Source organism: Eschrichtius robustus, chromosome 11 (assembly GCF_028021215.1).
Source record: "Eschrichtius robustus isolate mEscRob2 chromosome 11, mEscRob2.pri, whole genome shotgun sequence".
In the NCBI taxonomy this organism is placed as follows: Eukaryota; Metazoa; Chordata; class Mammalia; order Artiodactyla; family Eschrichtiidae; genus Eschrichtius; species Eschrichtius robustus.
Genome location: NC_090834.1, coordinates 8,784,823 through 8,791,942, shown reverse-complemented (window position 1 = coordinate 8,791,942; position 7,120 = coordinate 8,784,823).

Genomic DNA, 7,120 nt, shown 5'->3' with positions numbered 1-7,120 from the left:
TCTGCTTAGGGGCAGCAGAACTGGTCTGGGTTGGGGCAGGGACTTCTTCTCCACAGGTTTGATTCCAAGCCCAGGTACGTGGCTCTTTGACTGCCTCCTTCTCTGCTAATGGATTTTGTTAACCGTTTGTCATTTGCTTATGCAAATCTACCTCTTTCTGCATTAAAATGAACCCAATTATAAAGTGAAATTTCACAATTAAACCACTTAGTGAAGGACATTAAGCGACCAGAAGGAATCTGGTAAAAATTTCAGCGATAATTACAAAGTGTTTCTGAAATGTGACTAAGTTCTAGGTTTTTCTTTAAACAAACATGCATACGTGCACATTTTCATATACGTACTGCACAGACACATGCACATATTTTCACACACCTGGTTTCCATCTCCTCACCAGGGGACTTGTTCTTGCTCCTTCTCTGGGTCTACATTTTCCCCAAATAGAGGAAATTCCACCAGCCATCAGATCATGTCTGCAAAGTTCTTGGAAACCTTCCACAAGAAATGGCCACTGGGCTAAGGAAGCTGCGGTGGGCAGGACGGTGGAAGAAGGTGTAATGGTTTTAGTAAAGTCTCTTTGCCATCTTGGTGATTGATATATTTTGGCATTTGCTTCCCAGCTCTGCTGTAATCAATAGCAGTTATAGACTGAGGAGCAGGAAACGGTGGGGATGAGGGATGGAGCAGTATTGATTGGTCTTTACAGGAAAGAGCCTTGCCTGATGACTGCAGTGCTGTGGCCACCAGAAATGAGACCTAGCTGTCCCAGGGAGAGGCTACCTTTCCTTATATTCATCCAGGCAAGGGGCATGGAGTCCAGGAACTTGGAGATGGATGAGGGTAGATGAGCATCCACCTAAAAAATGACTCTTTCTGGCATTTGAGGGAGCCACTCACACTGACTTTCCTCATAGCACCCACAATTTGAGGGTGGAAACCACAGTCTCCTGGGCTGGTGCAGGAGTAGGATGGGGGAGGGTCTTTAAGAGGGAGAGGGTGATGGTATGCTGATGGTTTCAGGCTACACCTATATCCAGGAATGGATCCAACTCACTTGGCAGCATGCTGCACCCTCAGGCAGAATAAAGTAGAAGTGACTTTAGCCCAGACTCTGGAGCCTGATTGCTTAGGTTCAAAACCCAGCCCTGCTTCTTAATGCATGACCTTGGATGGGTTAATTAACCTTTCTGTACCTGATTCCCCCAACAGTAACATGGAGATAACAGTACCTATTTCCTGGGGTTGCTCTGGTAGTTATGCTAGTTGATATATGTAAAGAACTTGGAACGGTCCTGGCATATAGTAAATGCTATGCACGTGTTGTTATTATTATCTGATGGTGGTGGATACCTGTGCTGGCATCCATGATTTATGGGTGGAAACTTAAGGGTACACATTTCTCTAATCAAACAGGGTCATCACAGCATTTGCCTTCTGCTGATGAGAACACAGGGCTCAGGACTCAGCCTCTGTTAAATAATTCTTAGTACATCAGCCATTAGCTATGGGATTTCTCAACACTTGCTAGATTAATTTTTTTCTAAAAGCTTTTTTTCTTTAAAAAAAAAAACCAAGTGCAAACATACAGAAATAAAGATGGGAATGATAGCTTTAGAGCCCAAAAAGTCCAACTAAGACAGGTATGTATTTGTTCAACAAACATAGAGTTCCTACTATGTGTGAGATAGTTTCAACTGATGCGACAATTTCCATGTGTGAACCTGAACTCAATGTTGGTGCATTGAGATGTGTAATCGCCCCTCTGCAGTGCCTTGATAGCTTTCCCATAACTGGAGATCCTGCTGCCTAGAACAATGTGCTCAAAACAGAAAATGGTTTATTAAAAAAAACACATTTGCCACGATATTTTTGTTAAAAACATATTCATTTTTGAAGTATAGTTTTATTTTCTTTTACAGACATGGGTGAATTTCCAGTTTTGACACATGAGGTGATCTGGGGGCCTATTTTTTCCAATTGTAGGCCTTGACACCATAACTAATAGAAGTTGGCAGATTGGCAAGCAGGTACTAAGGAACCCACTACAAACTCCTAAAAGGTTAGAACCGGAAGGGATCCTAGAGATCCTCTAGTTCATCTCCTTCATTTTAAAGATGAGCCCAGAAAGGTGTCACGGCTTTTGGAACCTGGTCTTTTGATTCCAAGTCCAGTGCTATTCTGCATACCATGAGCTTGTACGTCAGCCCTTTCCCTTTCCCAAATCTCCTTCTATTCTCAGGTTTGTACATTTGATAATTCGGTTCAAGTCAATGAAAATGCACTGAATATCTACTTGGTGCCAAGCATAGCGTTAGGTCCAGGATACAAAAATAAGATGTGGACCCCACCAAGGAGACCGTAATAGATGGTATTATTGTACCCAATTTGCTGCCTCTCCCTGTGAGAGGATTATACTTATCTGTGCCATTGACATGGACTTGGTCATGTGACTTGCTTTGGCCAATGAAATTTCAGCAGAAGTGATATAAGTCACTTCTGAGCAGAGGCTTTTGGGGACATTTTATGGTCCCACCCACATTTTCTCTTTCTTATCTGCCAGAAGAGTGGCATGTCCAGAATAGGGCTGCACCTCTAGCTGGGTCCCACCTGGAGAGAAGACATGGAGTGGAACCAGAGCCACAGCTGCCGCATAACCTGATGGGAGATAAACCTTCATGCAGTGAGTGCCTGAGATTCTGTGGTTGCTTATCCTGCAGTGTAACTAGCATAAGCTGATGAATGTAGAGAGGATCGCGGGTTTGTTGGAGAGTTGGCTTATTTCCAACTGAAACACAGGGTGATGGGTGCTTTGCTAGGTGTATACACAGAAGAGTCAGAAGTAGGCCAAAAGAGGGAAAAAGAGCTCTGGGGAAGAGGCATCAGGAAAGGCTTTCTAGAAGAGGCAGTAGCTTAGAAGAGTTTTAAAGGTTGACGTGAAGTTCATCATGTTAGGGGCTTGGGACGTTTGTTTATTGAGGCATTCTAATCGGAAAGATCTGCAAGCACAGACATGAAATATCACAGAATGTTTGAGAATTGCCTGTAATGTCCACAGCGGGGGGCCAGGATGAGATTTCTTAACCTTTGCAGCCTATTGGGTATATGCAGACACTCAGGTAAAAATGCATCATTTATTTTCATCAGAGCTTTGGCGCCAAATTTTCATCTGATCTCACACCCTGAGGATCTAAGATGGACTGTGTGTGAGCCATAGAGGCCCTATTTCAAACGTTTAATTTTTATTTTAATCAAAGAATACATGTACGTAGTTTGGAAATCAACAGTTGCCTTGCTTCACTCCTTCACACTCCCATTCTCCAGGTCAATCACCCTCAGCTCTTATAGCTTATTTCTCTTTTGTATATATTGCCATGTTTTAAAATAATATCCTGTATTGTTATTTCTTGATTTACTAATTTTAGAAATTGTATATTGACTTTCTACCATGGTGGATGAGAACTTAGTTCTCCCACACCGTTCTCCCCCAATTTCATCCCTATCCCTATTTCTCCCCCTATTTCATCCCTCCTTCTATCTCTCCAACATAAATTTTCTTTTTTGTTAAATTGATATTTGTGTTTATATACTAATGACTATGCAAATATTATTTATTCCTGAGTCAAGTAGTGTACTGTGATCATGTGTCCTCTTTTTTGTATAGCTTTGTTTTTTTTTTCCTGTAGTTAATAATTGCCTCCTTTTTTATTGACGTGATGTCCAAATGTACTTATAATTAATTTTTTTCAAATGGTTTAACAATTCTGCTACGTACCTGTCAACACCATGTTCCATACGTTCAAACCCATCTGTTCCATTTTTTCCCCTATAGTTATCCCTCTAAGATGACTTTCTGTTTTTCTGCTCCAGTCTGGATTGGCTGCTCTTGGAACTGAAATAGTGGATAGCTGTCATCTTGAGATTTCCCTTTATCATCTTTTTGAACATTTTCTTTACTGCCTTCTCATGTTAGATCCCCTATTTACTGAATCCTCTGTCTTTTTATCATCTAACTTTACTAAGCCCCATCTTCCAATAACTTCTTAAGAATGAGTGCTTGGGAGGTAATTGTCTTGAGTCGTTGGCTATCTGAAAATATCTCTGTACTACTCTGGTATGTGACTGATAATTTATTTGAATATAGAATTCTGGGTTAAAAAATATTTTCTTTCAGATTTTAGAAGGTATTTTTAAAATCTGATGTTTTTGAAGAAGGTTGATGTTTTCTTATTCTTGTTTCTTTTACCTGTTTTTTTTTCTTTTCAGAAATTTTAGAAACTTTTATTTATTCCTCATGATTTAAAATGTCATAATGATGATGGTGGTGGGCATTGATTAGTATATATCTTTTTCTCATTTTTTTGTGCAGGGCTAATCAGGAAACTAATCCTTTGTTTTTCTCCTAGTCATCTCTTTTTCCTTTTGCTTCCTCCCTCTTTGGAAGATTTCTTCAGTTTTGTCTTCTAAACTTACGAGTATTTGAAAAAAATTTAATTATATTTTTAATTTAAAAGAGGCTTTTTAATTTAATTTTTTCCATTTTCATTGTAATCTCTTCTTGTTTTATGAATACAACCCTTCCCTTTATCTTTCAGAATGGGTGTTATTGCTCCTTTTGAACTTTTCTTTTGTTCCTTGCAAACTCTCTATCAACTGAGATCTCCTTTTTCTCCTGTTTGCTTGCTTCTTTTTTCACATTTGAGGCTTTCTTTAAATAACTGATGATTCTCAACTGTCTATTCATCTTTAAGAAAGAGGCACTAAAAGTTGATTTTAGAAGATTGTTTTGTAAGTGCCAGAGTTTGTTGACTGATGGGCTTCAAGTAGGATGATGGGGTGGAAAATGAATCATTTTATTGAGGGAGCTTGGGATATCACTAACTGGAGTTCTCTCTGGGGCTGTTCAGTTCTTCAAAGTAGAATCTTCCAATCTACTGGTTGGTGGTATGGGAGAGTTGCTAGCAAGGCCAGGGAAAGGACTAAAGGTCACCTCTCTTTAATCCTCTTCACCTTCCACCATACTTGGTGTTCCTAAGTCCAATATTGTTCTTATTTAGTTTCTCCAAAGGGAAAAACCTCTTATTTCCTGGAGGATAAAGAGCATGGCTGACTGGCCATGTGGGGAGAGTGAAGACCCCTTCTATAGACAGACTTTCCACCGATGCCCCCTGTCCAGCCAGGCATCCGACCCCGGCCCCGAGGTGCTTGGTGCCTCCAAGGGCTGAACCTTTCAGGGCTCTGCAGGGTGGATCGGCCCTCCCCACAGACCCTTGGCTTGTGATTCCTCTCTCTGTTGAGCCAGTTACCACTCTTCCCTCTTCATTCTCTTACAAAAATAATTGTGAAACTCTCTAAGCCTCTGTTTTCCTTCTCGCATTCTTGTGCTTGGTTAGTACGTTTGTAGTCTCTAGGGGGTAGGCTGGTTAGCCTTCCCTGGGGTGATGCCGCTACCATGGCGAAGAAGGCGGTGGGTGGCCGGCTGTCTGTCTGGGTCTCACGGTTCCTCAGTTCCCCTTGTTGGCTCCTCTTCTTCGTGCTGTGCCTTGAATGTTGGTGTTCCTCAGGCTTCTGTCTCGCAAGGACTCTTGCTGTCCCTGTAGCATAAGCCAAAGACTAGGGGCAGGTTCACGGTCTGCTCTGCAGCCCCTTCCTCTCAGCTCACAGCCTGGTTTTGGCTCCTGAATTGGAGAAGGAAGCAGAGAAGATGGAGGAGCCAGGGCTGGCCTTTGCCAGCCGCTCGAGGCCCCTGGACCTCACCTCCTTTGGTCCTACCTTGGTGCTTGTCTGGTCTTAAAATGTTTTTTCGTGACCCCAAACAGGAGGGGCTTCCAGACTCGCCCAATTATACCAGCCTCAAGGGAGGGCAGGGATGTAGGGAACACCCCCCTTTTTCCTGGTCCAGCTCTGTCACTCGTTCCAAAATGAGTCAGGCACCACGCTAGGGGTTAGAATTATACTTGTGAGCAAAGCAGACTGGATCCTACCTGGATCTTATCATCTGGTCGCAGGAAATATACCAACAATAACAACAAAACAAAAACACTCCACTCCGTAGTACAGAAGCCCCGTGTGTCACCGCTGAGCTCCCATTTCTCAGGCCTGGAATGGGAGGGTGAGGGGAGCTCATGGGAAGCAGGGGGCTTTTGAGTAGGTGGCCATTACACACAACACTGTTTCATGTCTCCATGTCATTTGTGTGTTGGCTTTTCTTCCCTTGTCATTTTGGCTAATTCCATTTGTTCTTTAAAACTGTTCAGTAAGCTCTTCCTCTGCAAGGTCCTCCCTGACCCTTCCCCCCGCCTCCCCCCCAACCCCCGCCCCCGCCGCCCAGCATTAACCACACTCCTCCTAGCCCCTCCCTCCTTGGTATAATCAATGGCATACTGGGTTAAGCACTGCTTCAGGGGCTAAGGGCACAATGTGGGGAGATCCTGAGCAGGGTGTGGGGACACGTCAGCTTGGGTGGAGTCCTGGCTCTCCCACACACTGCTTTGGCTTTGGGCAAGTGAATCAACCTCCCTGAGCCTCAATCTCCTCATCTGTAAAATGAGGATAATAAAATCCACCACGAAGCGTGATGGAGATGAAGTGACTATAGTGCGTAACAGGAGCATATAATTGGCCCTCAGATATTGGTTCCCCCTCCTTTCTCCTTTTAAGGAGCTTCCAGTCTAATGAGGGGAGAACACCAAGCAAATCAATAAATGCAGCCATTTGTCACAGGTGCTGTTACAGAGGATAATGACACGCGTGCCATTGATTTATGAGTCCCTCCCTGTCCCTCCACTTGACGGCGAGCTCCCTGAGAGCAGGCTTTGCCCCAGCGCGGAGCGCAGTGCCTGGCACTCAGGGTTGCTCAGTGAACATTTGAGTGAACGAAGTCGGAATGACTGCTGGTCACAGTGGTGGTTAGAGCCGTGCCCAGCAGTGCTTTCCGCCCCCCCACCCCGGCCCCCCGCCACCAAGAGCCGTTCCTACCTCAGAGGAAGGACAGTTATGGTTTATCAGCCATCTGGGTGAGAACCTTCCATCCTCACTAGCGGCTAATTTTTCCAAACATTATCAACGTTTGGGACATGAGTATCCGCCACTCCTCTTGCGTGGTGAGAATGAGTGGACACAG